The sequence below is a fragment of the Lissotriton vulgaris genome, chromosome 6 (genome assembly GCF_964263255.1).
Source record: "Lissotriton vulgaris chromosome 6, aLisVul1.2, whole genome shotgun sequence".
Classification (NCBI taxonomy): domain Eukaryota; kingdom Metazoa; phylum Chordata; class Amphibia; order Caudata; family Salamandridae; genus Lissotriton; species Lissotriton vulgaris.
The window spans coordinates 1,107,109,462-1,107,119,848 of NC_141694.1; the positions used below are offsets into that span (position 1 = coordinate 1,107,109,462).

Here is a 10,387-nt window from a genome sequence, read left to right on the forward strand (position 1 = left end):
CAGCCTCAAACACCACAGGAGGCAACTTGATGATCCTAGGGTAGCGGGGAGAAGTAGAGGCAGAAGCCCTGGATAGCCGGAAGAATCAGTGGACCCCAGACAGTGGGCCGGCCTCTCCCACCACCCGAGCCTACAGATGAAGGGGCAGATTTATGTCGGACTTGCGCCGCCGTTGCGTCACGCAACGACAGCGTAAACATGGTGCATCCCTGCGACCTATTTACAACGTGACGCATCTAGGCAGATGCGTCACGTTGTAAAGCCCTGCGCCACATGTGGGCGTTCCGGCGCAGGGTGGGAGTTCGGAGGCAGGTGCGCCTCGCAAAAGTGGCTGAGTGAAATCTACAAAATTTCACTCAGTCACTTTTAGGCCAATGCTGTGTCAAAACCCTGCGTCGCGCTTGCGATGCAACTCCAGCAATGCGCCACCTTTACGGCACAGATGCGTCATGCATCTGTGCCGTTTTTGCCCCATAGTGCGCCACATTGTAAATGCGGCGCACCATGGGTGGCGGAGCTGCGGCGCACAATAGCTGGCGCATCCCTGGGGATGCGCCAGTTATTGTAAATCTGCCCCGAAGTTTTAGTCCCCGCAGTCAGAACGTATTCCCCCACTGCCCCGAGCCGCTCCTCTCCTGATCTACCCATGCCAGACCCCGGTGCTGTCACCACTGGTGAGGTAAGGGCTGCCCCAGCTGCACGCGGGCCCCCCTCCATGACCTCTGGTTCCAAAGAGGTGCAAGACAACTCCAGCCCCGGCTTAGCCCAACTCCTGGCAGCAGTCTGGGCACCTCCACTGCCACACGTCCACGGCCAGACCTCTACTCAAGGAGGGAAAATGGAAGGATGAAGCGGGGCTCTCAGATAAAATAAGTAATTAAGACAAGGGCAATATCAGCCCCCTTTGCTCTTGTTGGTGGTGAGGTGCAGTGCAGGTCTCAAAATCAGTCATAATGAAATGAGATACAAAATAGTAACAGCCACAATTCAAAGGAAACTGATTGATGCAATCAGGTGTTCCATAAACAAACATTCCCTTTGTAGTCAAAACGTGTGCTAAGACAAATTATAAAACATATTTCTAAAGGGGAGCATAGAAGGTGTCAGCATAAGGTCAAACTTCGGTAGAAGTTCAGAGAATTAGGAACGGTGCTCAGCATGAAGCCTTTCATTCAGAGAAGCCCAGCGGAGAGAGATCTGTTCCCTCTCAAAGTCAGGATGAAGTCTGCCTAACTAACTATGAAACACCAATCAAAAGTCCAACTAACAGTTGCCTGAACATCTATGTCTCATGCCCCCTACTGAGAGCCGATTGTGTGCCCGCATTTGAGGGGAGTCGACATACTCCTTAAATTTGCATCTTTTGACCTTGGATGTTTCATCCCCCTCAGTACACCATTAACAGAAGGCTTTCTCTCACTATCAGCACTCTACTTTTGTTGCTAACTTTCTACTTTCAGACCTCACTATCAGCAGTCTAATACACACAATAAGCCTTTCTCTAGCTAAGAAGAAACATGATATCACACCTGCAAAGGAGAGAAAACAGCAAACTTGCAATGTGAAAGCAAACTATTTCAGCTAAGGCCTACTGTCAGGATAAGTTAACGCAAGAAACAATTTAAAACACACGCTGAATATAAATGTCATATATGAATGCTCTAATGTATGTACATGACGTAAATAGGATGGAGCCTAAATAACGCTGCTCCATTTGTGAATACCCCAAAAATTGCAGTCGTACACAAAAGTGTACATTTACCTTCGTGAATCAGGCCCAGAGTGCCATGTGCTGTCCACAAACAGTAGACAAAGCCTGGAAATATTTCAGCAGAGTTTCTAACCTCTAAGCATATAGAGAAGCAGGAACTTCAAAGCAGTATTAAACCCCTTGAAACTACGGTGAAAAGCCTTTGAACTGCAAACGTCTGTACTGCTTGTTCCTTTATTGATTCAGCTGGGCACACACACACACATATCACTCCAGGGAAGTATATCTCATGCCTGTCCTAAAAAGCTTATACTCTATAACAGAATAATTAGTTTAAGAATAGAAATAATAATGGACTATATAGGTTCACTTCATGCACTCAGAGGCTTGCCCCACAGCGTATACATCTGTGGGCACTCTCAAGCTGAATTAAACATTTTGGTCTTTTTTTCATAATCAGTGTTTAATATCAGTGATTAACATGCTTCTAAACCGTCACAATTTGCCTAGATATTAAAGATGTGAATGCAGCATGATACCACGATTTGCCCAAGATGACACCATTAAGTCTGTTTAGTCTAATAGAGAAAACACTGATGACATCCTGATTGATACAAGAAAACAGCAGCTGACCCTATAGTGCCGCACCTAAAATCCATTTCCAAAATAAGTCCTATTTTTTGTATATGTTTTTTGTGCTGCCAACCCCAACGCCAGCCACTGTTTGGCGTTGCTGTGCTTTCCAGATCAATTAGATGGTTTGTTCAATGTTCATGGGGGCGCACCAAATAGAAGTCCAAAAAAACGGTAAGTAGAAAAGTTCTTTATTAATCTTTATCCATTCTTAAAATACAGATCATCAAATAGTATACAACGAAGTCAGCCAACGCGTTTCACTCCCTACCAGGGAGTTTCTTCAGGGCTGAAAATACAAATAAAAGAAAGACTAACATCAATTTCCTGTGTCATAGGTTCCATGCGCATTTCCCATTTCACAGTACATTTTAAAAAAATTTGAAGAACACATTTTCTCCAAAGAGGAAATACACAACATCCAAGTTTAGGGAAAGACTACTAAGAAGCTAATAAAAAACACTCAACACCAGCTCACATTGTACAATCATATTACAGAGGTAAGTGCTTTGTGGTTACCCTAATAACACCTCTCTAAACGTGTACCGCCATGAAAGGGGGACAAAAAGATTTACATGGAAGGCCATAAAGAGAAATGGAGAGACCACAGCTGGTTGCCAGAGCCATGGATAGCTCTTGTTATTTTTCAAACTTTCAAAATACATCACCCTTTAAGATAAGAAAAAGCATCAAACGAGTTTTAGATCATGTTTCATAATTTCATAACAGCACATAGTTCCCTATCTACTCATTGTTGTCATATCATCATGGTACCATTTAGACCCATAATTTCAAAAGATTTCATGCATAATATACTTTTCCGTCAGGTTTTAGATCATGTATCTTAATTTCAATAACAACACATAGTTCCCTGTCTGCTCTTTGTCAGGTCATATCATCATGGTACCGTTTCAATACACACTTTCAAAACATGTCCTACATACTATGCTTTCCCATCGTTTTCCTATCCATCAGAGTGTGGGTTTTCCAAAGTTAGGAGCAGCGGGAGAGGGGGGGGGGCAGGGGCAGATACAAATTGTTATCTTCTAAGGCTAAAAGTTTTAGGGCATAGGGGGAGAGAAAGGGGAAGGAAAGGGAAGAAGAAATCGATCTAAGGTTGGCGGTTTACTTTATAGCATATATTCCTTTCGTGTTAGTATGCTAACCTATCTTGCCTATACATTACACTGCCTTTTAAGTTGTCCACTTCCTATTCCCATATATATACCTAATGTTGACATTATAGTATCGTAGCACAGGTTCTTACCACTGCAATCTTTTCTGGTAGCTTGTGTTCAAGTACTTCCCCTTTTCCAACCTAATTTCTTGGTCGGTCCTGTTCGTTTAGTTATTCTTGTTTCAGTCTATTCAAGAAAAAAGAGTATTTTAGGCCCCTACATTTATGGGATCCTAAGATTTACTTTTTTTGTTTATTTCCTTTTATGCATACCTTTTGTCAGTGCAGTTTGTTTCTTCCCTTATATGTTTCCACGCTCCCAATGTTGGTAGTTGTTGCCCCCAAATCGGTTCAGGAAATCCAATTTCTTCCTATCCCTGCTCGTATCTATATGTGATCGTTGTGATACTAGATAGTAAAGAAACCAACAAATTCAAATTAGCCCATATCCAAGTAAACCCTATTGTTACACTATATTACATTGAACTCTGTACAAGTGTTGCCTCCTATCTGGACTCCCAGTTAGCTAGGCCAAGTACCTTAATTATCAGCATGTTATTTATATGCTATCCCAAACAGAAATTGGTTTTAAATTAGCCATTTTGCGAGAATAGTCGGTATAGCCTAGAAATTGGGGTGTTCGTGTTTTATACATATTGCCCCAAGCATCTGATATTTCTGTATAACGCACGGCATTAGATTTTCGCAGCACAGTTTGTCTTAATGATTACACATTCCGTAGTGCAACCACCGGCATACGGCCACATGTGTCATACATTCCGTTTTTTAAAAAAAAAACAGTGTCATAGCTTAGCTTTTATATCCATGGCGCTGCCTACAATCCCCGCAAACTGGACTTTCCTGAAGTTCAAACCATAACAATAGGGCACTCGCATGTCAGTTCCCACAACGCTTTTCTCTTAAAGTATTACTAACTCGACAAAGCCCTCGCATATGTTGTAGTCACAAAAAAAGTATATCTTAGCAGTTAACTTTCCGCATATATTATTAACCTTAAGTTTCCCGAAGCCTTGCAGGGTACCGTTATTATGAATGGTGGGATACATCCCCCTAAGTTAAGCCCATTCAGTATAGCATTCGCATATCAGCTCCCGCAGTGGTTTTTCCATTTTCTTTAAGGATTACATATTCAACACAGCCCTCGTATATGCTGTGGCCACAATTAGAACATATCCCAAAAGTTTTCCTTATTGCATATACTTTAACCCTTCAGTATCCCAAAACCTGATAGAGGACAAACACTATCAAATGGGGGATCTGGACCTCCTCTATAAGGTCCACAAGCCATGTTCAACTCCATATAATCCAGTAAGGGGAAGGTTCCCCTTAATTGTATACCATCGCCCTTCACCCGATCTCTCACCTGTATTTTTCGGCGTTGATGTTTTTACTGTACCGGCATGGCTGGTTCCAAGCTGGAATCGCCATTTCAGAAACCGCCTTATATTCGAAGTTGAAGGCCACCTATTGGGTAGCGATTCTAACCCCGGAAGTGTGTCTCTTTCCGATCTTGCCCGATCACAGGCGCCATATTTGAATGGGCAATAGTTACGTTAGTAACGTTTTAAAGACATATCTATATACACGAAGTTTAGCGCCATGTTTAGATAGGCATTGGATTATATGAACATCGTATAAATTATTTAAGAGATTTTCAACTTGTATCTGGGGCGATCTGGTTCGCATTATCTCAAAACCGTGTAGCGGAAGATACGGTAATGAGCTTCGACATGTGTTGACCAGTGTTGTACCCCGCCTAGTTGATCACATATTATGATGTTGTATTATTAGGGAAATGTGCTATATGTCAGTATATCCCCAAAGTTGTCACTATCCAAGTCGTTTCCTGCAGGTATAGCTAGATCATGCATACGCCTCTCCACGGGCGCCATCTTGGAGTGGCATTTTTTGCTTGGCTGTGGTTGGGCAATATTATATAATTCCTTTTGTTTGGCTTATTGTAGTTTTTAAGAAATGTAACTAACCATTAACAAGGGCATCTAGGTTTCTTTTATAGTTATTGTAGTTTATGATAACCCCAAATTATTTAAGAAAGGGCATATTATATCCTATTGGTTGTTACCAATTTGGAAATATTCTCCATTTAAGCCCATATAATCAGTCATATTTTTTTTAGGAGGAGGAGAAGAAGCTCAATAGATATGGGCATCCTAGCTATGGAGGGGTATACTAATTCACTTAGCAGGATAGAGGGAGTATCTTTGTAAAAAGATAGTCTAAGGTACTCAGCTTGTAAGGAATGTGGGGGAGGAGTGAAGGGCGGGGGAGGGAAACAGATGGTAAGGGGTGACAGGTGGAGTAGATAACAAACTCATATAAGGGAATAGCCTAACATGCCTTGGTAACGCTCATATTCAGTATCTGTCCATTTTCATGGAACAACCTTATTGACACATCTGAATATCCGTTACATGACAAGCTCTTCAAAAATTATACAGATATCAAATATCATATATTTCCATTATTACAAATACAGATCACTATGAGCTATGACAAAAAATGGTGCATTTCATCATCCAAGTTCATACCGTATTTTATACACTGTAATTTGCATATCCATCTTGCCTCCCGCTGTCTAAGTAGTAACTCCCGATTCCCTCCTCTTGTAAGTGGTTGTATCTGCTCCAACCCATGAAACCAAAAGTCTGGTTTCCCACCATGTTTCTCCCAAAAATGTTTTGTATGAGCATATCTGTCATCTTTGTTCAAGATGGCTCTCCTATGTTCCTGAATTCTTACCCTCAAGCTGCGTTTGGAGCTGCCTACGTAGATTAAGCCGCAGGTACAGCCCAAGATATACACCACAAAAGTGGTAGCTCAGTTTATGAAGGATAAGATCTCAAAGTTTTGTGAACCATTAAATGCAAACTGCTTGGTTTTGTCACGACCATATTCACAAATATTGCAATCCCTGCATATAAAGAAACCATATGGTTTCTGTGACAACCAATTTGTGCCATTGTCTTTATTGGGTTTTAGATATCTAGGGCATAATTCATTGCGTAGGGTCCTGCCTCTACGGTTTGTTACTGATGGATTGGTTTTTACATGTGACTGCAATCCTGGGACCTCCTTCAGGAGGTGCCAGTTGTTTTTTAGAATTTTGAATATACTGCTGTTGTGTCTAGTATATTTTGTTACAAATCTAACATCTGTGCTTGTTTTTATTTTTTTACGTGACTTGAATGTGAGGGTTTCGTTTCTGTGGATTTTGCGTGTCCTACTCTCTGCTTTGCAAATAACATCCTTGCTATACCCCCTAGCTTCAAATCGGTTCTTAAGCATTTGTAAATTTACATCAAATAGCTCTTCCTCAGTACAATTTCGCTTGAGGCGTACCATTTCGCCAAACGGTATGTTGTTTATCGTAGAGCTAGCATGTGCACTACTTGCGTGCAGTACCGCATTACATGCGGTATCTTTGCGATAGAGAGTACTCTGGATTTAGTCATTTTTGATGTAAAATTTCAAGTCCAGGAAATTTATACTCTCTCTACTGTATTCGATTGTCAGTTTCACATTCATATGGTTCTTATTTAAATAACCAAAATACTCCAAAAGATCAGTTTCAGATCCTGACCAGAGACAGATGATATCGTCAATGTACCTCCCCCAGAACACAATGTTAATGGTCCAGGGGGAGGCACTCAGGTTCCATGCATGTTCTCTCTCAAATTGTCCCATGAAGAGACAGGCATACGATGGTGCAAATTTGGTTCCCATCGCGGTACCCCTCTTTTGGTGGTACCACACTTCATCGAATAGAAAGTAGTTTTTTGTTAGTACTAGCTCCATCATTTCTAAGACCATTTGGTTTCTATGTAGTAGGTCAGCCCCTTCTCTGTCTAAGTAGAATTCGCTGGCCTTTAGGCCAATGTCATGCTGAATGAACGTGTAAAGACTTGTAACGTCTAAGGTGACAAAGTAAAGGTCATTTGACCAGTCAAAATCCTGCAGTTTGTTCAGAATGTCCTTTCTATCTTGGATAAAAGATGGTAAGTTTTGGACATGTTTATTGAGTTTAAGGTCAATATACTCTGATAGCCTCTCCGTTGGTGAGCCTATTCCCGAGATAATGGGCCGGCCAGGCGGGAAGGCCCCCCCTTTATTTACTTTTGGGAGGATATATATACAAGGGGATTTGGGATTGGAGACTAGTAGATATTGATATTCTTGGTCACTGAGTAGTCCCATATCTTTCCAATCCAACAATTTGGAATTGATATCTATGGTCAGGGGACCTATTGGGTTGTGTGTTATCCACTCATAACACTCCTTATCCCCCAATTGTCTCTCAATCTCACTTGTATAGTCTTTTATGTTCATGATCACAATGTCTCCCCCCTTATCAGCCTCCTTGATTACTATATTGGGGTCTTCTCTTAGTCTCTTGAGGGCATCTCTTTCTCCCTTTGTGAGGTTAGAGTTCCTGTACCGTTGTTCCCTACTTTCCCTCTCAAGTTTATATAGGCCGGCACTGACTCGCTCATTAAATATATCAATATTTTGATGGTATGTGTTTGGGAGAAATCTGGATTTAGGATGTAGTCCACTATCCCCAGAAACATTTTCAGTAATATTGTGTTCAGATCGAATGGTGTCTAAATCCACCTCCATTTCCTCACTCAGTGTGGTTAAACATTGTAAACTTTTTATCTCAGCAATAGACATAGTTACAGGTTCTACTACAACCCCTTGGTTCCCAGATATCGAATTACACATGGGTTTGTTGCAGAAAAATTCCTTTAATTTTAGCTGTCTTGTGAATCTAAATAAGTCCACATGTATATCAGAGAAATCTCCATCCTGAGTAGGACAAAACCCCAAACCTTTACACAGTAAACTTTTTTCATCTGAATCTAAGCTCCTGTCTGATAAATTGATTATTCTCAATTCTGACTGATTATCCCTTTCTTCATTTTCACTCCCTTCACTCAAAGTTATTGCTTCACTTGTTCCTTGGGTTTGTTCTTCCCCCTTTCTGATCTCCTCACTTGTTCTTCTCCCTGCTCTCCTGTTGGACCTTTGGTGCCTCCTGCCCCCTCTCCTTGTCTTAGTTTCTCCCTTTCTTTTTGGAAAGTGGAGGGGCCTGCTTCTAAAGGGAGTCAACCTGAGGCTGTTGCAGAGGATATGCTATCTAGTGAGGAAAGGGAGGCGCTACTGACTGATCTTAGTTCCTCACTTTTCTCCCTCATTCTTTTTTTTGTGGAATCATCTACAGTTATGTTGTCAAATTTTTTCGCAAATGTATATATGCGACCATCACGGTAATCTTTATCATCCCGTTTTATCTTTCTTAATTTTTTGTCCTTTAGATAGCTTTGGTGATTATCAATTACTTTTTTCAAGATCTCATACTTTCTTTCGACTAGATCAGGATTTCCACAGGCCTCAATTTCTTTCACTACATTGTCTATCTCTACCAATAGTTTTGCCCCCTTCTCTTCAGCATGTTTGATCAATATCTGCATCATAACACATGATGCACCCTCTAGATTGGTTTCCCAGTCCTTTAACAGTCCTTCGCTTAGGTTCTCAAATGTTGGAAAGATAAGGATGCGTAAACCCCGTGGTACTTTTTTCTGATGGATATATTGTTGTAGGGTTATGCCGTCCCACCACCGTGAGAGTTCTTGCTTCCTAAGTCGTTCCAATTTTTGAAACAATGCTTTTAATCCTCCAGTTTTTGGTACATTTGGTATGGTAGAAGTTGTACTTGAGTCTTTCCCAAAAAGGTCCTGCGCCATTTCCTCATGTTTATCATCAAATTTGGACAAATTTGTTCTCGTTTGTTGCTGGATGGATATTAGTGCTTGCTGGTCCAGGTAGCAAATCAATATTGATGCAAGAAAACAGCAGCGGACCCTATAGTGCCGCACCTAAAATCCAGTTCCAAAATAAGTCCTATTTTTTGTATATGTTTTTTGTGCTGCCAACCCCAACGCCAGCCGCTGTTTGGCGTTGCTGTGCTTTCCAGATCAATTAGATGGTTTGTTCAATGTTCATGGGGGCGCACCAAATAGAAGTCCAAAAAAACGGTAAGTAGAAAAGTTCTTTATTAATCTTTATCCATTCTTAAAATACAGATCATCAAATAGTATACAACGAGGTCAGCCAACGCGTTTCACTCCCTACCACGGAGTTTCTTCAGGGCTGAAAATACAAATAAAAGAAAGACTAACATCAATTTCCTGTGTCATAGGTTCTATGCGCATTTCCCATTTCACAGTACATTTTTTTAAAATTTGAAAAACACATTTTCTCCAAAGAGGAAATACACAACATCCAAGTTTAGGGAAAGACTACTAAGAAGCTATTAAAAAACACTCAACACCAGCTCACATTATACAATCATATTACAGAGGAAAGCGCTTTGTCGTTACCCTAATAACACCTCTCTAAACGTGTACCGCCATGAAAGGGGGACAAAAAGATTTACATGGAAGGCCATAAAGAGAAATGGAGAGACCACAGCTGGTTGCTAGAGACATGGATAGCTCTTGTTATTTTTCAAACTTTCAAAATGTATCACACTTTAAGATAAGAAAAAGCATCAAACGAGTTTTAGATCATGTTTCATAATTTCAATAACAGCACATAGTTCCCTATCTACTCATTGTTAAGTCATATCATCATGGTACCATTTAGATCCATAATTTCAAAAGATTTCATGCATAATATACTTTTCCGTCAGGTTTTAGATCATGTATCTTAATTTCAATAACAACACATAGTTCCCTGTCTGTTCTTTGTCAGGTCATATCATCATGGTACCGTTTCAGTACACACTTTCAAAACATGTCCTACATACTATGCTTTCCCAT

The 10,387-nt window shown here is 40.8% G+C and overlaps 1 long non-coding RNA gene across 1 annotated transcript; it reads right to left on the reverse strand.

Annotated features, from left to right (window-relative positions):
• Positions 1–2,553: 2,553 nt before the first annotated feature.
• LOC147708490 (uncharacterized) lies at positions 2,554–3,885 on the reverse strand. The gene is made up of 3 exons (XR_015296504.1): positions 3,795–3,885; positions 3,612–3,708; positions 2,554–2,633 (listed from the first exon to the last, which is right to left on the reverse strand). It is a non-coding gene; the product is annotated as an uncharacterized LOC147708490 (long non-coding RNA).
• Between the last annotated feature and the right edge of the window lie 6,502 nt (positions 3,886–10,387).